The 24,905-nt window shown below is 54.2% G+C and overlaps 1 pseudogene; it reads left to right on the top strand.

Annotated features, from left to right (window-relative positions):
- Nucleotides 1-3,358: 3,358 nt before the first annotated feature.
- LOC145535663 (ubiquitin carboxyl-terminal hydrolase 17-like protein 6) lies at nt 3,359-6,339 on the top strand (annotated as a pseudogene).
- The last annotated feature ends 18,566 nt before the right edge of the window (nt 6,340-24,905 follow it).

Genomic DNA, 24,905 nt, shown 5'->3' on the forward strand with positions numbered 1-24,905 from the left:
CAAAGATGTCACAAAAAAGGAAAACTACAGGCCAATATCACTGATGAACATAGATGCAAAAATCCTTAATAAAATTCTAGCAAACAGAATCCAACATCATATTAAAAAGATCATACATCATGACCAAGTGGGCTTTATCCCAGGAATGCAAGGTTTTTTTAACATCCGCAAATCAATCAATGTAATACACCACATTAACAAATTGAAAGAAAAAAACCATATGGTTATCTCAATAGATGCAGAAAAAGCCTTTGACAAAATTCAGCATCCATTTATGATTAAAACCCTCCAGAAAGCAGGAATAGAAGGAACATATCTCAACATAATAAAAGCTATATATGACAAACCCACAGCAAACATTATCCTCAATGGTGAAAAATTGAAAGCATTTCCCCTAAAGTCAGGAACAAGGCAAGGATGCCCACTTTCACCACTACTATTCAACATAGTTTTGGAAGTTTTGGCCACAGCAATCAGAGCTGAAAAAGAAATAAAAGGAATACAGATAGGAAAAGAAGAAGTAAAACTCTCACTGTTTGCAGATGACATGATCCTCTACATAGAAAACCCTAAAGACTCTACTAGAAAATTACTAGAGTTGATCAATGAATATAGTAAAGTTGCAGGATATAAAATTAACACACAGAAATCCCTTGCATTCCTATACTCCAATAATGAGAAAACAGAAAGAGAAATTAAGGAAACAATACCATTCACCATTGCATCAAAAAGAATAAAATACTTAGGAATATATCTACCTAAAGAAACAAAAGACTTATATATAGAAAACTATAAAACACTGATGAAAGAAATCAAAGAGGACACAAGCAGATGGAGAAATATACCGTGTTCATGGATTGGAAGAATTAATATAGTGAAAATGAGTATTCTACCCAAAGCAATCTACAGATTCAATGCAATCCCTATCAAGCTACCAATGGTATTTTTCACAGAACTAGAACAAATCATCTCACAATTTGTATGGAAATATAAGAAACCTCGAATAGCCAAAGCAATCTTGAGGAAGAAGAATGGAACTGGAGGAATCAACCTGCCTGACTTCAGGCTCTACTACAAAGCCACAGTCATCAAGACAGTATGGTATTGGCACAAAGATAGAAATATAGATCAATGGAACAAAATAGAAAGCCCAGAGATAAACCCACGCACATATGGACACCTTATCTTCGACAAAGGAGGCAAGAATATACAATGGAGAAAAGACAATCTCTTTAACAAGTGGTGCTGGGAAAACTGGTCAACCACTTGTAAAAGAATGAAACTAGAACACTTCCTAACACCGTACACAAAAATAAACTCAAAATGGATTAAAGATCTAAACGTAAGACCAGAAACAATAAAACTCCTAGAGGAAAACATAGGCAAAACACTCTCCGACATAAATCACAGCAGGATCCTCCATGACCCACCTCCCAGAATATTGGAATTAAAAGCAAAAATAAACAAATGGGACCTAATTAAAATTAAAAGCTTTTGCACAACAAAGGAAACTATAAACAAGGTGAAAAGACAGCCTTCAGAATGGGAGAAAATAATAGCAAATGAAGCAACAGACAAACAATTAATCTCAAAAATATACAAGCAACTTCTGCAGCTGAATTCCCGAAAAATAAACGACCCAATCAAAAAATGGGCCAAAGAACTAAACAGACATTTCTCCAAAGAAGACATACAGATGGCTAACAAACACATGAAAAGATGCTCAACATCACTCATTATTAGAGAAATGCAAATCAAAACCACAATGAGGTATCATTTCACACCAGTCAGAATGGCTGCTATCCAAAAGTCTACAAGCAATAAATGCTGGAGAGGGTGTGGAGAAAAGGGAACCCTCTTACACTGTTGGTGGGAATGCAAACTAGTACAGCCACTATGGAGAACAGTGTGGAGATTCCTTAAAAAACTGGGAATAGAACTGCCATATGACCCAGCAATCCCACTGCTGGGCATATACTCCGAGGAGACCAGAATTGAAAGAGACGCGTGTACCCCAATGTTCATCGCAGCACTGTTTACAATAGCCAGGACATGGAAGCAACCTAGATGTCCATCAGCAGACGAATGGATAAGGAAGCTGTGGTACATATACACAATGGAATATTACTCAGCCATTAAAAAAAATACATTTGAATCGGTTCTACTGAGATGGATGAAACTGGAGCCCATTATACAGAGTGAAGTAAGCCAGAAAGAAAAACAACAATACAGTATACTAATGCATATATATGGAATTTGAAAGATGGTAACGATAACCCTATATGCGAGACAGAATAAGAGACACAGACGCATGGAACAATTTTATGGACTCTGAGGGAGAAGGTGAGGGTGGGACGTTCTGGGAGAATGGCATTGAGACATGTGTATTGTCATATGTGAAACAGAGCACCATTCCATGTTCGATGCATGTGACAAGGGCTCAGGGCCGGGGCAATGGGATGATCCAGAAGGATGGGATGGGGAGGGAGGTGGGTGGGGGGTCCGGGAAGGGGAACACATGTAAACCCATGGCTGATTCATGTCAATGTATGGCAAAAACTATTACAATATTGTAAAGTAATTAGCCCCCAACTAAAATAAATAAATTTATTAAAAAAAAAAAAAAGGAAGAAGGAAAAGGTGAAAAAAAAACAGGCAACAGAGAGAGAAAATGAGCTGAGGAAATGAATACAAAGTTGCAGCAAGCCTATGCCTTTCTAAATGAGCTCGCTTTGGGCCATGACCAATGGCCCTGAAGGGAGAAAAGCATATGTGCCACACTCTCGGCATCTTTTGGTGCTAGGACCCTGAAGGCTAGAAGAGTGGCTAGTGAGAAACTATAGAAATTGGAGTGGACCTCACTTGAGAGCAAAGTTGAGGTAAGGGTTTATTTTTGTCCGGGGAGAGGTTGTCCTCAGGCAGGGGTCTGGAGTGGGGAGACTTGTTAAAGTGAGAGGGTAGGTGGGCAGACATGTTTCCACAAGTGTGTTAGGATCTGAGTGGTGAGCCCACGGAATTCCTCCCCAGCCGGCATTTGTGTGCTGAACTTGGAAGCCCTGCAGTGAATCTCTAGTGGGCAAGGCTGGAAGGCAAAATGCCCCCGAATCATTTGCATCCAGATCTCTTTGGTCCAGGGCCAGATCGGAGGTGCATGTGGGGCTTCGTCAAGGGGAATTCCCCGACAAAAGTGTCGGTGGTTGGATGTCGGGAGTGGGAGTGAGCACGCCCTCAGACACCTCAGCCAATGAGGAGCTTGCACGTGCGTGGGTGGGGCTGTGGGAAAGCCATCAAAGGACCAATGGGACGAGGCCCAGGCCCTTTTTTGGAGATGGACCATCTGAGAGAAGGAGGCGTCATCATGCAGCTGCAGGTAAGAGATAGAAACCCTCGTGGGCTTTTTTTGCAGAGACCCGGGGGCTGCTTCTGCGCACGGGGGAGGTGCAAGTCCATCTCCCTTCAACGTCTTAGCTGGAGGGCCAGGTTGTCGGCCCAGAACCCCGAATGCCCTTCGGGGACCCTCTGTACCTGAGGGGCCGTCGCTGGCGGTTGGGCACCCCCAGTTGAGTGACTTGGCTCCTGGGTCAGCAGGGCTGGCGCCCGGCCAGAAAGTCTCCCTGAGTTGGAGGGGGTCTTGGGGGTGGGGGCTGGGCTTCAGAATCTGGGGAACACCTGCTACGTGAATGCAGTGCTGCAGTGTCTGAGCCACACGCCACCCCTGGCCAGCTGGATGGTGTCCCAGCAGCACCCCACCCTCTGTCCGGCCCGCACCTCCTGCACCCTCTGTGCCATGCGAGCTCACATGACCTAAGCCCTCCTTCACCCGGGAGAGGTGATCCGGCCCTGCAAGGACCTGCTGGCGGCCTTCCACAGACACCAGCAGGAAGATGCCCACGAGTTTTTGATGTTCACTCTGAATGCCACGCAGCAAGGGTGCTTGAGCGCATCCCAGCCGTTAGGCCATCCCTCCGAGAACACCACTCTCATCCGTCAGATCTTTGGGGGGACTTGGAGGTCTCAGATCCAGTGTCTCCACTGCCTCGGTGTTTCGGACACGTTCGAGCTTTATCTGGACATCAGCCTGGATATCACGGCGGCTCAGAGTGTGGAGCAAGCTCTGAGAGAGTTGGTGAAGCCCGAGAAGCTGGACGCTGAAAATGCCTATGACTGTGGCATTTGTCTCCGGAAGGCACCGGCCACCAAGAGGTTGACTTTGTACAGCACCTCCCAGGTCCTGGTGCTGGTGCTAAAGTGGTTCACACAGGTGAGCCTGGCCAAAAGGGCTCAGGAAGTGCGCTATCCCCAGTGCCTCGACGTGCAGCCCTACACATCTGAGCGGAAGGCAGGGCCACTGGGCTACGTGCTCTATGCCGTGCTGGTACACTCCGGATGGAGTTGTGAGTGAGGACACTGCTTTTGTTACGTCCGAGCAGGCAACGGCCAGTGGTATAAGATGGACGATGCCAAGGTGACCGTCTGTGATGAGACTGCTGCCCTGAGCCAGAGTGCCTATGTCCTCTTCTACACCTGGGAGGGTGCATCGGGAGGGAGCGCAGGGGGAGGGCCAGCGGTCCCCCTCGGGGCTGACCCCACAGACCCTGGGGAGCCTGAAGGAGATGCCAGCGGCAGAGCTCCTGGGTCAGAGGGGTCCCTAGGGGACACAGGGGTCGAAGGAATAAGCTTAGAGCAGTGGAGACGTCTCCAAGAATACAACCGAGCGAAGCCTGCCTTTGACCTCCACAAGGTCCGGTCTGCTCTGCCTGCCGGTGCAGTCATGGTTCACCAGTCCAAACATGGAGGAGGGAGAAATAGCAAGCTGCCCAAACAGGAGCACGAGCGGTTTGACCGTCCCAGCACGGACGCCCCGCCTCCAGGGCCGATGAACGTCGACAATGGCCTTTGTGCCAGCGGGAGGGCCAGAGCAATGAAGAGGAAGAACAGGAAGGCACGGCCATGTCTGGGGCTGTGGCGGTAGGTCGGCTGTTACACACATGCGTGCAGACGCCCACGCCCCCTCGCGGCACGCACTGTGTGACGCACCAAGAGTTCCTCTGGGTGGTGTCCATGATGCAGCCTCCTGGAAAACGTCGGGGCCTGGAGTGTGCCCGGGGCTTCGGTGTTCACTTGGAACGTGTTCGTGCCTGAGCACCTGAGCTCTGGAAGGCTGGCTCTGATGGGAAATTACTGGAGAGGATGGGGTGCATGACCGGGCCTGAGCACGGTCCGAGATCCTCCCGCTTCTGCGCGGGTGGGAGAGTCCTCCCTGGATGGGGTGTGTGTGGGTTTGCCTTTCTTTCCCCGTCTCCATTCACGGGCCGCACCGCTGGCTGCTGGTGAGTGACGTGGCCTGGAGACGCCTCACAGAAGGCTCACAGCCAGCCAAGCAAGGAGATGATGTCCTGAGCCCTTCGGGGGGCAGGGAGGAGCGGGTTCAGGTCCATGAATTGTCTCCTTCCGGCCAGTAAGGCTCTCGAAAATGCCCCAAACTTCGAGCAGAGTCCGGGGAGAAGATGGGCAACCAGGATTTATGTGTGGATGTCCTTGGGAGGCCTGGTGCTACTTTAGAAAGGGTCCGGCAGGAATGAGAAGGGGATCCGTTTGTCACCTGCAGGATGCTCGTCCGCAAAGATCCCTGGTGCTCCATTTCCGGTGCAAGGAATATGCTGGAGAACCTCCAAGTGCCAAACAGGAGAAGCAATCCACAATGCCACGAGTACCACCACCAGCACCACCAGCACCAACATGAAGGCCAAGGGGAGAAAGGCAACCCAACGAGTTTCCCAAAGAAATTTCTCCATCAGCGTCGCACTGGTGACTAAGTGGAGATAGGTTATGCAACACTCATTTCTGAAAGCAAAGATCCTCCCTGTGCTGAGGAAAGACCCAAGCCTACTCTAGATTGTGATAGCAAGACAAGTGGACATCCGACTCTGCCCATCCTATCTGTCAGTCAGTTGTCTCATCCAGCTTGGCCCCGGACAAACGCCGCTGGACGCGATGAGATGCGGCCGGCCTCCAAAGTGTCTGGGGCAGTGGGGAAGCTGTCCTAGCCTTGCTGCTTTCTCGACTGCCTTGTGATCCCGTGAACTGGTGTGTGTAGGGGAGCCTGAGGACCCTTATCGATCACCTCTTGCAGTTTCTTTCTTTCTCTTGGTTGTTGGCTTCAAACCCAAAACCCTCCATCAAACGGTGGACTGGGAAAGTGCGATTTAGCATCTCAGACCTAGAAGGACAACTGTGGCTCCTGACCCAGCTAGTCGCCTGGGCAAGGGACAGAGAACCTTCTGTGGGCTTTTTCCCCCAGCACGGTTACCTACAGCACACCACGCTTTTCACAAGTAGAGAGCAAAAAGTATGATAAGCAGTATCTTCCCCCCAAGAACATGAGCAAGAGTGCCCTGGATGAGGAAGTGGAGCCACCCACAGCCCGCCCTCATCATCACCACACATCTTCCTCTACCCCATCGCCTAAATGAACTTACTGCTTGCCCCACCCACACCCTCTGAAGAAGAAGAAAAAGGAGAAGAATGGTGATTGGAGTGGCGAGGCAGAGGAAATGGGAAGGTCGCCTTATGCTGGGGGAAATCCGTGCAAAAGAGAGAAAAATACTGGCTGATCTCGCTTATCTGTGCCATGGGAAGGAAGCAAAATGACAGCAAGAATGTGAGCACTTGGATCATAAAGCACAAAGTGGTAGGGTCCTGGGATGGGATGGGGGAGTGGGAGGTGGGAGGGGTTCAATAGGATAAGGAAGAAAGTGGAATCAGGGCCATTCTTTCATAGTAAGGATCAATGGAATCAACACTTAAGCTATGGTAAACTCTTGGACTGTGGAACCCCCATAGTCCTGGAAAGCAAGCATAATGTCCAGAACGGGAGAGCAAACAAACACACACGTCACACACTAAGAAAGAAACCAACAGTCGTACTAGTCCAGGAGGGAAATCTGTTTTTAACTTGAGTTATACTGCGTTTTGAGCCCCTGAAGTGGAAAAAGGACTCTATAAGTCAACTAGTGTATTTAAAATAGAAAAAGAGAATGAAAACCACAAAAAACAATAAAATGAACACAAACTTCAAAAAAAAAGGAAGAAGGAAGAGGTAAAAAAAAAAGTCAACGGAGAGAGAAAAGGAGCTGATGGAATGAATCCAAAGTTGCAGCAAGCCTATGCCTTTCTAAATGAGATCACTTTGGGCCATGACCAATGGCCCTGAAGGGAGAAAAGCATATGTGCCACACTCCCAGCATCTTTTGGTGCTAGGACCCTGAAGGCTAGAAGAGTGGCTAGTGAGAAACTATAGAAATTGGAGTGGACCTCACTTGAGAGCAAAGTTGAGGCAAGGGTTTATTTTTGTCTGGGGAGAAGTTGTCCTCAGGCAGGGGTCTGGGGTGGGGAGACCTGTTAAAGTGAGAGGGTAGGTGGGCAGACGTATGTTTCCACAAGTGTGTTAGGATCTGAGTGGTGAGCCCACGGAATTCCTCCCCAGCCGGCATTTGTGTGCTGAACTTGGAAGCCCTGCAGTGAATCTCTAGTGAGCAAGGCTGGAAGGCCAAATGCCCCCAAATCATTTGCATCCAGGGCCCTTTCGTCCAGGACCAGATCAGAAGTGCATGCGGGGCTTCATCAAGGGGAATTCCCCGACAAAAGTGTCGGTGGTTGGATGTCGGGAGTGGGAGTCAGCATGTCCTCGAGGTCAGGACAGTTCTTTCCTAGTAAGGATGAAGGTAATCAGCACTTCAGCTATGATAAACCCTTTGATTGTGGAACCCCCATAGTCCTGGAAGGCAAGCATAATGTGAAGGATGGGAGAGAAAGCAAACAGAAACGTCACACACTAAGAAGGATACCAGTAGTCATCCTCTTCTAGGATTGAAATCTTCATTCATTTCAGTTCAGTTCAGTAGCTAACTAATATCCGTCCCTTTGAGACCTCATGGACTGCAGCTCAGCAGGCTTCCACATTCATCGACTAGTCCCAGAATTTACTCTATCTAATATCCATTGTGTTGGTGGTGCCATCCAGCCATCTCATCCTGTGTTGTCTCCTTCTCTTCCTGCCTTCAATCTTTTCCAACATCAGGGTCTTGTCAAATACATCAGTTCTTTGCATCAGGTGTCCAAATTATTGGAGTTTCAGCTTCAGCATCCGTCCTTCCAATGTATATTCAGAACTAATTTCCTTTAAGATTGACTGGTTATATCTCTTTGTAGTCCAAGGTACTCTCAAGAATCTTCTCCAACACCACAGTTCAAAAGTATCCATTCTTTGGAGCTCAGCTTTCTTTATAGTTCATTTCTCTCATTCCTACATCGCTATTGGGCAAACCATAACCTTAACTAAATGTACCTTTGTCAGCCAAGTAACGTCTCTGCTTTTTCATATGCTGTCTTGGTTCGTCATACCTTTTTTTCCATGGAGCAAGCGTCTTTTAGTTTCACGGCTACAGTCACCATCTGCAGTGATTTTGAAGCCCCAAAATAATATAAGCTGAGTTCTCTGCCACAACAGCAAAGAGACTGAGGCAGAAGCATCCAGATAAGCCATTTCTGGCCCACAGACTGTGAGGAGTTTAATCGACAAGGTTTATAAGTGTAGTCTTGGAGTGATGCTGTCAGAGAGGAGCAGAAAGCACAGTCTACCAGGAATCAGGAACTGACCCCACCACTCACCACCATCTCCTTCCAGCCTCCCTCTAGACACAACACTCACCTTCCTAGCCTCACCTGGGTAGCTCACTTCTGCCTTCAAGCTTCTGTGTGAGGGCTGCCTTCTCTCAGAAGTGCTTCTCCTAAAGCTGTGCAGGCCTGGCTCCTTATTTTCATCTTGGTCACCGCAGCAAGGGCTCTCAGACCCTCCTGACCAGTGACTTCAAGCCCTCCCTCACAATGCCCTTCTTTATTTTCAGTATAGCACTTGTTTTCTTTTTCCTTTACACGTCTCGCTGCCATATTTTTCTCTTTCCTCACTCCAGGCCGACAGCTCCTTGGAAGGCAGGGGCACTGGTCATTTCCAGCACTGCTCTCGGGACCACTGAGTCACCTGGCACACAGTGAGCGCTCAAAGCATGGGTGCTGAGTAAATAAACGGGAAGATCCTGGGGCTCCCCTTCCTCTTCTGTCCCAGTCAGTCTTTTGAGCGGATCACTCTTACTAGGAAGATCATGCTGTTTCTGAGGCGGGGGCATGGCCAGAATGACCTCCGCCATTCTTTTTCTTGCTCCAGTTGCTCCAGCAAACATGTTTCCACATGTTTGCTCTGTAGCAGAGAGCTCGAGAGAATAGGCTGGCCTGACTAGAGAACTGAGGCCCTGGGAGCAGCCCCATTTTTCTGGCGTGTTAGCAGTCCCACGCTTCCTGCACGAGGGAGGACCTAAATCCAACTCTCTGGGGCTGCCATTCCTCTCTCCAAGGAAGAGGGCCTGCCATGCCGCCTTCAGGCTCAAAGTCACATGGGGTAGGGAATTGCTACCTGGGAACTCTGTTTTTAGGGGCCATAGCGAATAGGCCCCAGGGCCCCGGTAGGGCTCCCACAGTGCCCGGGAACATCAAGGCACCCTCCACACCGTTGTTTCCACAAGTTTGATCTGTAGCAGAGAGGTCGCAAGACTAGGCCTGGCCTGACTAGGGAACTGAGGCCCTGGGAGCAGCACCATTGTTCTGGCTTCTGAACAGCCCCACACTTGTTGCGTGAGGGAGAATTGAACAACACTCTCTGGGGCTGCATTTGCTCCCTCCAAGGAAGAGAGCCTGCCATGCTGCCTTCGGGCTCAAAGTCATATGGGGCAGGGAAGTGCTAGCTGAGATGTCAGTTTTTAGGGGCCATAGCGAATAGGCACCAGGGCACAGGTAGGGCTCCCACAGTGCCCGGGAACGTCAAGGCACCCTCCACACCGCTGTTGCCACCAGTTTACTGTGTAGCAGAGAGCTCGCGAGACCAGGCCTGGCCTGATTATGGCACTGGGGCCCTGAGATCAGCCCCATTGTTCTGGCGTCTTAACAGTCCCACGCTTGCTGCGTGAGGGAGGAGTGAAATCCACCTCTCTGGGGCTTCGTTTCCACCCTCCACTGAAGAGAGCCTGAAAGGCTGCCTTTGGGGAAAAGTTACATGGGGCTGGGAAGTGCTAGCTGAGAAGTCAGTTTTCAGGGGCCATAGCGAATAGGCCCCAGGGCCCGGGTAGGGATCCCACAGTGCCCGGGAATGTCAAGGCACCCTCCACACCGCTGTTTCCACACGTTTGCTCTGTAGCAGACAGGTCGTGAGACGACGACTGGCCTGACTAGGGAACTGAGGCCCTAGGAGCATCAACATTGTTCTGGCTTCTGAACAGCCCCACACATGCTGCGTGCGGAAGGATTGAATAACCGTCTCTGGGGCTGCCTTTGCACCCTCCAAGGAAGAGAGGCTGCCTGGCCGCCTTCGGGCTGAAATTCACAAAGGGCAGGGAAGTGCTAGCTGGGAAGTCAGTTCTCAAGGGCCATGGCAGTTGGCTGCACGTTTACGGCTAGGGCTGCCACACTTCCCAGGAACATCAAGGCTCCCTCCAAAAAGCCCTTCCCTAACGTTTGCTCTGCAGGAGAGAGCTAGCGAGACTAGGCCTTTCTTGTGTCGGGAAGTGAGGCCCTGCTTTCAGGCCTCTTGAACTTGCATCTGCAGAGACCCACACTTTCTGTGCGAGGGAGGCTTGAAAACCCACTCTCTGGGGCTGCCATTCCTCCCTCCAAGGAAGAGAGCCTGCTTGGCAGCCTTCGGCCTGAAAGTCACATAGGGCTGGAAAATGCTCGTTGGGAAGTCAGTTTTCAGGGTCCATGTCAGCTGGGTGCACGTGTTCGGCTAGGGCTCCCACACTGCCCGGGAACATCAAGGCTCCCTCCACACAGCTCTTCTGTCACGTTTGCTCGGCAGGAGAGAGCTCGCGAGACTAGGCCTTTCTTGACTCGGAAAGTGAGGCCCTGCTCGCAGCCCCATGGGTCGGGAGTCTCCATAGCCCCACGCTGCCTGCGCGCAAGAGGCCTGAAAAACCACTCTCTGGGGCTGCCTTTCCTCCCTCCAAGAAAGAGAGCCTGCCCGGCAGCCTTCTGGCTGAAAGTCACATCGGGCTGGGAAGTGCTAGCTGGGAAGTCAGTTTTCAGGGACCATGGCCGCTGGCTGCTCGTTTACGGCTAGGGCCAGTACACTGCCCGGGAACATCAAGGTTCCTTCCACACAGCACTTCCGTCACGTTTGCTCTGCAGGAGACAGCTAGCCAGTCTAGGCCTTTCTTGACTCGGGAAGTGGGGCCCTGCTTTCAGGCCTCTTGAACTTGTGTCTGCAGAGTCCCACACTTGCTGAGCGAGGGAAGCCTGAAAACCCACTCTCTGGGGCTGCCTTTCGTTCCTCAAAGGAAGATAGCCTGCCCGGCCGCCTTCGTGCTGAAAGTCACATAGGGCTGGAAAGTGCTAGTTGGGAAGTCAGTTTTCAGGGTCCATGTCAGCTGGGTGCACGTGTTCGGCTAGAGCTCCCATACTGCCCGGGAACATGAAGGTTCCCTCCACACAGCTCTTCTGTCACGTTTGCTCTGCAGGAGTGAGCTCGCGAGACTAAGCCTTTCTTGACTCGGGAAGTGGGGCCCTGCTTTCAGGCCTCTTCTACAAGCATCTGTAGAGCCCCACACTTGCTGGGCGAGGTAGGCCAGAAAATCCACGCTCTGGGGCTGCCTTTCGTTCCTCCAAGGAAGATAGCCTGCCCGGCCGCCTTCATGCTGAAAGTCACATCGGCTGCGAACTGCTAGCTACGAAGTCTGTTTTCAGGGGCCATCGCGGCTGGCTGCACGTTTACGGCTAGGCCTCCCACACTGCCCGGGAACATCAAGGCTCCCTTCACACAGCTCTTCCGTCACGTTTGCTCTTCAGGCGAGAGCTCGCGAGACTAGGCCTTTCTTGTGTCGGGAAGTGAGGCCCTGCTTTCAGGCCTCTTGAACTTGCATCTGCAGAGACCCACACTTTCTGTGCGAGGGAGGCTTGAAAACCCACTCTCTGGGGCTGCCATTCCTCCCTCCAAGGAAGAGAGCCTGCTTGGCAGCCTTCGGCCTGAAAGTCACATAGGGCTGGAAAGTGCTCGTTTGGAAGTCAGTTTTCAGGGTCCATGTCAGCTGGGTGCACGTGTTCGGCTAGGGCTCCCACACTGCCCGTGAACATCAAGGCTCCCTCCACACAGCTCTTCTGTCACGTTTGCTCGGCAGGAGAGAGCTCGCGAGACTAGGCCTTTCTTGACTCGGAAAGTGCGGCCCTGCTCGCAGCCCCATGGGTCGGGAGTCTCCATAGCCACACGCTGCCTGCGCGCAAGAGGCCTGAAAAACGACTCTCTGGGGCTGCCTTTCCTCCCTCCAAGGAAGAGAGCCTGCCCGGCCACCTTCGTGCTGAAAGTCACATCGGGCTGGGAACTGCTAGCTAAGAAGTCAGTTTTCAGGGGCCATCGCGGCTGGCTGCACGTTTACGGCTAGGCCTCCCACACTGCCCGGGAACATCAACGCTCCCTCCACACAGCTCTTCCATCACGTTTGCTCTTCAGGCGAGAGCTCGCAAGACTAGGCCTTTCTTGTGTCGGGAAGTGAGGCCCTGCTTTCAGGCCTCTTGAATTTGCGTCTACAGAGCCCCACGGTTTCTGTGCGAGGGAGGCTTGAAAACACACTCCCTGGGGCTGCCTTTCCTCCCTCCAAGGAAGAGAGCCTGCTTGGCAGCCTTCGGCCTGAAAGTCACATAGGGCTGGAAAGTGCTCGTTGGGAAGTCAGATTTCAGGGTCCATGTCAGCTGGGAGCACGTGTTCGGCTAGGGCTCCCACACTGCCCGGGAAAACCAAGGCTCCCTCCACACAGCTCTTCTGTCACGTTTGCTCGGGAGGAGACAGCTCGCGAGACTAGGCCTTTCTTGACTCGGAAAGTGAGGCCCTGCTCGCAGCCCCATGGGTTGGGAGTCTCAATAGCCCCACGCTGCCTGCGCACGAGAGAACTGAGAAACCACTCTCTAGGGCTGCCTTTCCTCCCTCCAAGGAAGAGAGCCTGCTGGGCCGCATTCCTGCTGAAAGTGACATCAGGCTGGGAAGTGCTAGCAGGGAAGTAAGTTTTCAGGGACCATGGCGGCTGGCTGCACGTTTACGGCTAGGGCCCCTACACTGCCCGGGAACATCAAGGTTACTTCCACAGAGCTCTTCCGTCATGTTTGCTCTGCAGGAGACAGCTCGCCAGTCTAGGCCTTTCTTGACTCGGGAAGTGGGGCCCTGCTTTCAGGCCTCTTGAACTTGCGTCTGCAGAGTCCCACACTTGCTGAGCGAGGGAAGCCTGAAAACCCACCCTCTGGGGCTGCCTTTCTTTCCTCCAAGGAAGATAGCCTGCCCAGCCGCCTTCGTGCTGAAAGTCACATAGGGCTGGAAAGTGCTAGTTGGGAAGTCAGTTTTCAGGGTCCATGTCAGCTGGGTGCACGTGTTCGGCTAGAGCTCCCATACTGCCCGGGAACATGAACGTTCCCTCCACACAGCTCTTCTGTCACGTATGCTCTGCAGGAGTGAGCTCGCGAGACTAAGCCTTTCTTGACTCGGGAAGTGGGGCCCTGCTCGCAGCCCCATGGGTCGGGAGTCTCAATAGCCCCACGCTACCTGCGCGCGAGAGGTCTGAAAACCCACTCTCTGGGGCTGCCTTTCCTCCCTCCAAGGAAGAGATCCTGCCCGGCCGCGTTCGGGCTGAAAGTCACATCGGGCTGGGACGTGCTAGCTGGGAAGTCTGTTTTCAGGGGACATGGCCGCTGGATGCACATGTACGGGTAGAGCTCCAACACAGGCCAGGAACATCGAGGCTCCCTCCACACAGCTGCTTCTTCAGCTTTGCTCTGCAGGAGAGAGCTCGCGGGACTACGCCTTTGTTTACTCGGGAAGGGAGGGCCTGGTTGCAGGCCTCTTTTACTAGCGTCTGGTGAGCCCCTCACTTGCTGTGCGAGGGAGGCCTGAAAACCCACTCTCTGGGGCTGCCTTTCCTCCCTCCAAGAAAGAGAGCCTGTCTGGTGGTTTTCAGACTCAAAGTCACATCGAGGTGGCAAGTGCTAGCTGGGAAGTCAGTTTTCAAGGGCCATGGCCGCTGGGTGCATGTGTATGTCTAGGGCTCCGACACTGCCCGGGGACATCAAGGCTCCCTCCACACAGCTCTTTCTTCACGTTTGCTCTGCAGGAGAGAGCTCGCGAGACTAGGCCTTTCTTGACACGGGAAGTAAGGCCCTGGTTGGAGGCCTCTTGTACTAGCGTCTGTAGAGCCCCTCACTTGCTGTGCGAGGGAGGCCTGAAAACCCACTCTCTGGGGCTGCCTTTCCTCCCTCCAAGGAAGAGATCCTGCCCGGCCGCATTCGGGCTGAAAGTCACATCGGGCTGGGAAGTGCTAGCTGGGAAGTCTGTTATCAGGGGCCATGGCCGCTGGGTGCACGTGTATGTGTACGGCCCCCACACTGCCCGGGAACATCAAGGCTCCCTCCACACAGCTCTTTCTTCACGTTTGCTCTGCATGAGAGAGCTCGCGAGACTAGGCCTTTCTTGACTCGGGAAGTGCGGCCCTGATTGCAGGCCTCTTGTACTAGCGTCTAGAGAGCCCCACACTTGCTGTGGGAGGGAGGCCTGAAAACCCATTCTCTGGGGCTGCCTATCCTCCCTCCAAGAAATACAGCCTGTTTGGAGGTTTTCAGACTCAAAGTCACATCGAGGTGGCAAGTGCTACCTGGGAAGTCAGTTTTCAAGGGCCATGGCCGCTGGGTGCACGTGTATGTCTAGGGCTCCCACAATGCCCGGGAACATCAAGCCTCCCTCCGCAGAGCTCTTTCTTCACTTTTTCTCTGCAGGAGAGAGCTCGCGAGACTAGGCCTTTCTTCACTCGGGAAGTAAGGCCCTGGTTGGAGGCCTCTTGTACTAGCGTCTGGAGAGCCCCACACTTGCTGTGCGAGGGAGGCCTGAAAACCCACTCTCTGGGGCTGCCTTTCCTCCCTCCAAGGAAGAGATCCTGCCCGGCCGCGTTCAGGCTAAAAGTCACATCGGGCTGGGAAGTGCTAGCTGAGAAGTCATTTTTCAAGGGCCATGGTCGCTGGGTTCACGTGGAAGTCTAGGGCTCCCTTACCGCCCGGGAACATCAAGCCTATATCCACACAGCTCTTTCTTCACGTTTGCTCTGAAGGAGAGAGCTCACGAGACTAGGCCTTTCTTGACTCGGGAAGTGGGGCCCTGCATTCAGGCCTCTTCTACAAGCGTCTGTAGAGCCCCACACATGCTGGGCGAGGTAGGCCAGAAAATCCACGCTCTGGGGCTGCATTTCCTCTCTCCTCAGAAGAGAGCCTGCCCGGCCACATTCGGGCTCAAAGTCACATCGGGCTGGGAGATGCTAGCTGGGAAGTCAGTTTTCAGGGGACATGGCCGCTGGATACACATGTACGGGTAGAGCTCCAACACAGGCCAGGAACATCAAGGCTCCCTCCACACAGCTGTTTCTTCAGGTTTGCTCTGCAGGAGAGAGCTCGCGAGACTACGCCTTTGTTGACTCGGGAAGGGAGGCCCTGGTTCAGGCCTCTTCTACTAGCGTCTGGAGAGCCCCTCACTTGCTGTGCGAGGGAGGCCTGAAAACCCACTCTCTGAGGCTGCCTTTCTTCCCTCCAAGGAAGATATCCTGCCCGGCCGCGTTTGGGCTGAAAGTCACATCGGGCTGGGAAGTGCTAGCTGGGAAGTCTGTTTTCAGGGGCCATGGCCGCTGGGTGCATGTGTATGTGTACGGCCCGCACACTGCCCGGGAACATCAAGGCTCCCTCCACACAGCTCTTTCTTCACGTTTGCTCTGCAGGAGAGCGCTTGCGAGACTAGGCCTTTCTTGACTCGGGAAGTAAGGCCCTGGTTGGAGGCCTCTTGTACTAGCGTCTGGAGAGCCCCACACTTGCTGTGCGAGGGAGGCCTGAAAACCCACTCTCTGGGGCTGCCTTTCCTCCCTCCAAGGAAGAGATCCTGCCCGGCCGCGTTCAGGCTGAAAGTCACATCGGGCTGGGAAGTGCTAGCTGAGAAGTCATTTTTCAGGGGCCATGGTCGCTGGGTTCACGTGGAATTCTAGGGCTCCCTCACTGCCCGGGAACATCAAGGCTCCATCCACACAGCTCTTTCTTCACGTTTGCTCTGCAGGAGAGAGCTCACGAGACTAGGCCTTTCTTGACTCGGGAAGTGGGGCCCTGCTTTTAGGACTCTTCTACAAGCGTCTGTAGAGCCCCACACTTGCTGGGCGAGGTAGGCCAGAAAATCCACGCTCTGGGGCTGCATTTCCTCTCTCCTCAGAAGAGAGCCTGGCCGGCCGCATTCGGGCTCAAAGTCACATCAGGCTGGGAAGTGCTAGCTGGGAAGTCAGTTTTCAGGGGACATGGCCGCTGGGTGCACAAGTACGGGTAGAGCTCCAACACAGGCCAGGAACATCAACGCTCCCTCCACACAGCTCTTTCTTCAGGTTTGCTCTGCAGGAGAGAGCTCGCGAGACTACGCTTTTGTTGACTCGGGAAGGGAGGCCCTGGTTGCAGGCCTCTTGTACTAGCGTCTGTAGAGCCCCTCACTTGCTGTGGAGGGAGGCCTGAAAACCCACGCTCTGGGGCGGCCTTTCCTCCCTCCAAGAAAGAGATCATTCCCGGCCGCCTTTGGGCTGAAAGTCACATTGGGCTGGGAAGTGCTAGCTGGGAAGTCTGTTTTCAGGGGCAATGGCCGCTGGGTGCACGTGTATGTCTAGGACTCCCACACTGCCCGGGAACATCAACGCTCCCTCCACAAAGCTCTTTCTTCACGTTTGCTCTGCAGGAGGGAGCTCGCGAGACTAGGCCTTTCTTGACTCGGGAAGGGAGGCCCTGGTTGCAGGCCTCTTCTACTAGCATCTGGAGAGACCCACACTTGCTGTGCGAGGGAGGCCTGAAAACCCACTCTCTGGGGCTGCCTTTCCTCCCTCCAAGGAAGAGATCCTGCCCGGCCGCGTTCAGGCTGAAAGTCACATCGGGCTGGGAAGTGCTAGCTGAGAAGTCATTTTTCAAGGGCCATGGTCGCTGGGTTCACGTGGAAGTCTAGGGCTCCCTCACCGCCCGGGAACATCAAGGCTCCATCCACACAGCTCTTTCTTCACGTTTGCTCTGCAGGAGAGAGCTCACGAGACTAGGCCTTTCTTGACTCGGGAAGTGGGGCCCTGCATTCAGGCCTCTTCTACAAGCGTCTGTAGAGCCCCACACATGCTGGGCGAGGTAGGCCAGAAAATCCACGCTCTCGGGCTGCATTTCCTCTCTCCTCAGAAGAGAGCCTGCCCGGCCGCATTCGGGCTCAGAGTCACATCGGGCTGGGAAGTGCTAGCTGGGAAGTCACTTTTCAAGGGCCATGGCCGCTGGGTGCAAGTGTATGTCTAGGGCTCCCACACTGCCCGGGAACATCAACGCTCCCTCCACACAGCCCTTTCTTCACGTTTGCTCTGCAGGAGAGAGCTCGCGAGACTAGGCCTTTCTTGACTCGGGAAGTAATGCCCTGGTTGCAGGCCTCTTGTACTAGCGTCTGTAGAGCCCCTCACTTGCTGTGCGAGGGAGGCCTGAAAACCCACTCTCTGGGGCTGTCTTTCCTCCCTCCAAGGAAGAGATCCTGCCCGGCCGCGTTTGGGATGAAAGTCACATCGGGCTGGGAAGTGCTGGCTGGGAAGTCTGTTTTCAGGGGCCATGGCTGCTGGGTGCACGTATATGTCTAGGGCTCCCACACTGCCCGGGAACATCAACGCTCCCTCCACACAGCTCTTTCTTCAGGATTGCTCTGCTGGAGAGAGCTCGCGAGACTACGCCTTTGTTGACTCGGGAAGGGAGGCCCTGGTTGCAGGGCTCTTCTACTAGCGTCTGGAGAGCCCCTCACTTGCTGTGCGAGGGAGGCCTGAAAACCCACTCTCTGAGGCTGCCTTTCCTCCCTCCAAGAAAGAGAGCCTGTCTGGTGGTTTTCAGACTCAAAGTCAAATCGAGGTGGCAAGAGCTAGCTGGGAAATCAGTTTTCAAGGGCCATGGCCGCTGGGTGCACATGTATGTCTAGGGCTCCCACACTGCCCGGGAACATCAGGCTCCCTCCACGCAGCTCTTTCTTCACGTTTGCTCTGCAGGAGAGAGCTCGCGAGACTAGGCCTTTCTTGAGTCGGGAAGTAAGGCCCTGGTTGGAGGCCTCTTGTACTAGCGTCTGGAGAGCCCCTCACTTGCTGTGCGAGGGAGGCCTGAAAACCCACTCTCTGGGGCTGCCATTCCTCCCACCAAGAAAGAGATCATGCCCGGCCGCCTTTGGGCTGAATGTCACATTGGCCTGGGAAGTGCTAGCTGCGAAGTCTGTTTTCAGGGGCCATGGCCGCTGGGTGCACGTGTATGTCTAGGGCTCCCACCATGCCCGGGAACAACAAGACTCCCTCCACACAGCTCTTTCTTCACGTTTGCTCTGCAGGAGAGAGCTCGCGAGACTAGGCCTTTCTTGACTCGGGAAGTAAGGCCCTCGTTGCAGGCCCCTTTTAGTAGCGTCTCGAGAGCCCCTCACTAGCTGTGCGAGGGAAGCCTGAAAACCCACTCACTGGGGCTGCATTTCCTCCCTCCAAGGAAGAGAACCTACCTGGCCGCATTCGGGATAAAGTCCCATCAGGCTGGGAAGTGCTAGCTGAGAAGTCAGTTTTCAGGGGACATGGCTGCTGGATGCACATGTACGGGTAGAGCTCCAACACAGGCCAGGAACATCGAGGCTCCCTCCACACAGCTCTTTCTTCAGGTTTGCTCTGCAGGAGAGATCTCGTGAGAATAGACCTTTCTTGACTCGGGAAGTGCGGCCCTGGTTGCAGGCCTCTTGTACTATCGTCTGTAGAGCCCCTCACTTGTTGTGCGAGGGAGGCCTGAAAACCCACGCTCTGGGGCTGCCTTTCCTCCCTCCAAGAAAGAGAGCCTGTCTGGTGGTTTTCAGACTCAAAGTCACATCGAGGTGGCAAGTGCTAGCTGGGAAGTCAGTTTTCAAGGGCCATGACCGCTGGGTGCAAGTGTATGTCTAGGGCTCCCACACTGCCCGAGAACATCAAGGCTACCTCCACAGAGCTCTTTCTTCACGTTTGCTCTGCAGGAGAGAGCTCGCGAGACTAGGCCTTTCTTGACTCGGGAAGTGGGGCCCTGCTTTCAGGCCTCTTCTAGAAGCATCTGTAGAGCCCCACACTTGCTGGGCGAGGTAGGCCAGAAAATCCACGCTCTGGGGCTGCATTTCCTCTCTCCTCAGAAGAGAGCCTGCCCGGCCGCATTCGGGCTCAAAATCACATCGGGCTGGGAAGTGCTAGCTGGAAAGTCAGTTATCAGGGGACATGGCCGCTGGATGCACATGTACGGGTAGAGCTCCAACGCAGGCCAGGAACATCAACTCTCCCTCCACACAGCTGTTTCTTCAGCTTTGCTCTGCAGGAGAGAGCTCGCGAGACTACGCCTTTGTTGACTCGGGAAGGGAGGCCCTGGTTGCAGGCTTCTTGTACTAGCGTCTGTAGAGCCCCACACTTGCTATGCGAGGGAGGCCTGAAAACCCACTCTCTGGGGCTGCCTTTCTTCCCTCCAAGAAAGGGATCCTGCCCGGCCGCGTTTGGGCTGAAAGTCACATCGGGCTGGGAAGTGCTAGCTGGGAAGTCTGTTTTCAGGGGCCATGGCCACTGGGTGCACGTTTATGTGTAAGGCCCCCACACTGCCCGGGAACATCAAGGCTCCCTCCACACAGCTCTTTCTTCACGTTTGCTCTGCAGGAGAGCACTCGCGAGACTAGGCCTTTCTTGACTCGGCAAGTAAAGCCCTGGTTGGAGGCCTCTTGTACTAGCGTCTGGAGAGCCCCACACTTGCTGTGCAAGGGAGGTCTGAAAACCCACTCTCTTGGGTTGCCTTTCCTCCCTCCAAGAAAGAGAGCCTGTCTGGTGGTTTTCAGACTCAAAGTCACATCGAGGTGGCAAGTGGTAGCTGGGAAGTCAGTTTTCAAGGGCCATGGCCGCTGGGTGCAAGTGTATGTCTAGGGCTCCCACACTGCCCGGGAACATCAGGCTCCCCCCACGCAGCCCTTTCTTCACGTTTGCTCTGCAGGAGAGAGCTCGCGAGACTACGCCTTTCTTGACTCGCGAAGTGGGGCCCTGCTTTCAAGCCTCTTCTACAAGCATCTGTAGAGCCCCACACTTGCTGGGCGAGGTAGGCCAGAAAATCCACGCTCTGGGGCTGCATTTCCTCTCTCCTCAGAAGAGAGCCTGCCCGGCCGCATTCGGGCTCAAAGTCACATCGGGCTGGGAAGTGCTAGCTGGGAAGTCAGTTTTCAGGGGACATGGCCGCTGGATGCACATGTACGGGTAGAGCTCCAACACAGGCCAGGAACATCAAGCCTCCCTCCACACAGCTCTTTCTTCAGGTTTGCTCTGCAGGAGAGAGCTCGCGAGACTAGGCCTTTCTTGACTCGGGAAGGGAGGCCCTGGTTGCAGGCCTCTTCTACTAGCGTCTGGAGAGACCCACACTTGCTGTGCGAGGGAGGCCTGAAAACCCACTCTCTGGGGCTGCCTTTCCTCCCTCCAAGAAAGAGAGCCTGTCTGGTGGTTTTCAGACTCAAAGTCACATCGAGGTGGCAAGTGCTACCTGGGAAGTCAGTTTTCAAGGGCCACAGCAGCTGAGTGCAAGTGTATGTCTAGTGCTCCCACACCGCTCGGGAACATCAAGGCTCCCTCCACAGAGCTCTTTCTTTACGTTTGCTCCTCAGGAGAGAGCTCGCGAGACTAGGCCTTTCTTGACTCGGGAAGGGAGGCCCTGGTTGCAGGCCTCTTCTACTAGCGTCTGGAGAGACCCACACTTGCTGTGCGAGGGAGGCCTGAAAACCCACTCTCTGGGGCTGCCTTTCCTCCCTCCAAGAAAGAGAGCCTGTCTGGTGGTTTTCAGACTCAAAGTCACATCGAGGTGGCAAGTGCTACCTGGGAAGTCAGTTTTCAAGGGCCATGGCCGCTAGGTGCAAGTATATGTCTAGGGCTCCCACAATGCTCGGGAACATCAAGGCTCCCTCCACACAGCTCTTTCTTCACTTTTGCTCCGCAGGAAAGAGCTGGCGAGACTAGGCCTTTCTTGACTAGGGAAGTAAGGCCCTGGTTGCAGGGCTCTTGTACTAGCGTCTGTAGAGCTCCTCACTTGCTGTGCGAGGGAGGCCTGAAAACCCACTCTCTGGGGCTGCCTTTCCTCCCTCCAAGGAAGAGATCCTGCCCGGCCGCGTTTGGGCTGAAAGTCACATCGGGCTGGGAAGTGCTAGCTGGGAAATCTGTCTTCAGGGGCCATGGCTGCTGGGTGCACGTGTATGTGTATGGCCCGCACACTGCCGGGAACCTCAAGGCTCCCTCCACACAGCTCTTTCTTCATGTTTGCTCTGCAGGATTGCACTCGCGAGACTAGGCCTTTCTTGACTCAGGAAGTAAGGCCCTGGTTGGAGGCCTCTTGTACTAGCGTCTGGAGAGCCCCAGACTTGCTGTTCGAGGGACGCCTGAAAATCCACTCTCTGGGGCTGCCTTTCCTCCCTCCAAGGAAGAGATCCTGCCCGGCCGCGTTCGGGCTGAAAGTCACATCGGGCTGGGAAGTGCTAGCTGAGAAGTCATTTTTCAGGGGCCATGGTCGCTGGGTTTTCGTGGAAGTCTAGGGCTCCGTCACTGCCCGGGAACATCAAGGCTCCATCCACACAGCTCTGTTCACGTTTGCTCTGCAGGAGAGAGCTCACAAGACTAGGCCTTTCTTGACTCGGGAAGAGGGGCCCTGCTTTCAGGCCTCTTCTACAAGCGTCTGTAGAGCCCCACACTTGCTGGGCGAGGTAGGCCAGAAAATCCACGCTCTGGGGCTGCATTTCCACTCTCCTCAGAAGAGAGCCTGGCCGGCCGCATTCGGGCTCAAAGTCACATCAGGCTGGGAAGTGCTAGCTGGGAAGTCATTTTTCAGGGGCCATGGTCGCTGGGTTCACGTGGAAGTCTAGGGCGCCCTCACCGCCCGGGAACATCAAGGCTCCATCCACACAGCTCTCTCTTCACGTGTGCTCTGCAGGAGAGAGCTCATGGGAATAGGCCTTTCTTGACTCGGGAAGTGCGGCCCTAGTTGCAGGCCTCTTGTACTAGCGTCTGTAGAGCCCCTCACTTGCTATGTGAGGGAGGCCTGAAAACCCACTCTCTGGGGCTGCCTTTCCTCCCTCCAAGAAAGAGAGCCTGTCTGGTGGTTTTCAGACTCAAAGTCACATCGAGGTGGCAAGTGCTAGCTGGGAAGTCAGTTTTCAAGGGCTATGGCCGCTGGGTGCACGTGTATGTGTACAGTCCCCACACTGCCCGGGAACATCAAGGCTCCCTCCACAGAGCTCTTTCTTCAGGTTTGCTCTGCAGGAGAGAGGTCGCGAGACTACGCCTTTGTTGACTCGGGAAGGGAAGCCCTGGTAACAGGCCTCTTCTACTAGCGTCTGGAGAGCCCCACACTTGCTGTGCGAGGGAGGCCTGAAAACCCACTCTCTGGGGCTGCCTTTCTTCCCTCCAAGAAAGGGATCCTGCCCGGCCGCGTTTGGGCTGAAAGTCACATCGGGCTGGGAAGTGCTAGCTGGGAAGTCTGTTTTCAGGGGCCATGGCCGCTGGGTGCACGTTTATGTGTACGGCCCCCACACTGCCCGGGAACATCAAGGCTCCCTCCACACAGCTCTTTCTTCACGTTTGCTCTGCAGGAGAGCACTCGCGAGACTAGGCCTTTCTTGACTCGGCTAGTAAAGCCCTGGTTGGAGGCCTCTTGTACTAGCGTCTGGAGAGCCCCACACTTGCTGTGCAAGGGAGGTCTGAAAACCCACTTTCTTGGGTTGCCTTTCCTCCCTCCAAGAAAGAGAGCCTGTCTGGTGGTTTTCAGACTCAAAGTCACATCGAGGTGGCAAGTGGTAGCTGGGAAGTCAGTTTTCAAGGGCCATGGCCGCTGGGTGCAAGTGTATGTCTAGGGCTCCCACACTGCCCGGGAACATCAGGCTCCCCCCACGCAGCCCTTTCTTCACGTTTGCTCTGCAGGAGAGAGCTCGCGAGACTACGCCTTTCTTGACTCGCGAAGTGGGGCCCTGCTTTCAGGCCTCTTCTACAAGCATCTGTAGAGCCCCACACTTGCTGGGCGAGGTAGGCCAGAAAATCCACGCTCTGGGGCTGCATTTCCTCTCTCCTCAGAAGAGAGCCTGCCCGGCCGCATTCGGGCTCAAAGTCACATCGGGCTGGGAAGTGCTAGCTGGGAAGTCAGTTTTCAGGGGACATGGCCGCTGGATGCACATGTACGGGTAGAGCTCCAACACAGGCCAGGAACATCAAGCCTCCCTCCACACAGCTCTTTCTTCAGGTTAGCTCTGCAGGAGAGAGCTCGCGAGACTAGGCCTTTCTTGACTCGGGAAGGGAGGCCCTGGTTGCAGGCCTCTTCTACTAGCGTCTGGAGAGACCCACACTTGCTGTGCGAGGGAGGCCTGAAAACCCACTCTCTGGGGCTGCCTTTCCTCCCTCCAAGAAAGAGAGCCTGTCTGGTGGTTTTCAGGCTCAAAGTCACATCGAGGTGGCAAGTGCTACCTGGGAAGTCAGTTTTCAAGGGCCATGGCCGCTAGGTGCAAGTATATGTCTAGGGCTCCCACAATGCTCGGGAACATCAAGGCTCCCTCCACACAGCTCTTTCTTCACTTTTGCTCTGCAGGAAAGAGCTGGCGAGACTAGGCCTTTCTTGACTAGGGAAGTAAGGCCCTGGTTGCAGGGCTCTTGTACTAGCGTCTGTAGAGCTCCTCACTTGCTGTGCGAGGGAGGCCTGAAAACCCACTCTCTGGGGCTGCCTTTCCTCCCTCCAAGGAAGAGATCCTGCCCGGCCGCGTTTGGGCTGAAAGTCACATCGGGCTGGGAAGTGCTAGCTGGGAAATCTGTCTTCAGGGGCCATGGCCGCTGGGTGCACGTGTATGTGTATGGCCCGCACACTGCCGGGAACCTCAAGGCTCCCTCCACACAGCTCTTTCTTCACGTTTGCTCTGCAGGATTGCACTCGCGAGACTAGGCCTTTCTTGACTCAGGAAGTAAGGCCCTGGTTGGAGGCCTCTTGTACTAGCGTCTGGAGAGCCCCACACTTGCTGTTCGAGGGACGCCTGAAAATCCACTCTCTGGGGCTGCCTTTCCTCTCTCCAAGGAAGAGATCCTGCCCGGCCGCGTTCGGGCTGAAAGTCACATCGGGCTGGGAAGTGCTAGCTGAGAAGTCATTTTTCAGGGGCCATGGTCGCTGGGTTCACGTGGAAGTCTAGGGCTCCGTCACTGCCCGGGAACATCAAGGCTCCATCCACACAGCTCTGTTCACGTTTGCTCTGCAGGAGAGAGCTCACAAGACTAGGCCTTTCTTGACTCGGGAAGAGGGGCCCTGCTTTCAGGCCTCTTCTACAAGCGTCTGTAGAGCCCCACACTTGCTGGGCGAGGTAGGCCAGAAAATCCACGCTCTGGGGCTGCATTTCCACTCTCCTCAGAAGAGAGCCTGGCCAGCCGCATTCGGGCTCAAAGTCACATCAGGCTGGGAAGTGCTAGCTGGGAAGTCATTTTTCAGGGGCCATGGTCGCTGGGTTCACGTGGAAGTCTAGGGCGCCCTCACCGCCCGGGAACATCAAGGCTCCATCCACACAGCTCTCTCTTCACGTGTGCTCTGCAGGAGAGAGCTCATGGGAATAGGCCTTTCCTGACTCGGGAAGTGCGGCCCTAGTTGCAGGCCTCTTGTACTAGCGTCTGTAGAGCCCCTCACTTGCTATGTGAGGGAGGCCTGAAAACCCACTCTCTGGGGCTGCCTTTCCTCCCTCCAAGAAAGAGAGCCTGTCTGGTGGTTTTCAGACTCAAAGTCACATCGAGGTG

The sequence above is a fragment of the Giraffa tippelskirchi genome, chromosome X, assembly GCF_054371585.1.
Source record: "Giraffa tippelskirchi isolate mGirTip1 chromosome X, T2T-mGirTip1v1.2.pri, whole genome shotgun sequence".
NCBI lineage: Eukaryota > Metazoa > Chordata > Mammalia > Artiodactyla > Giraffidae > Giraffa > Giraffa tippelskirchi.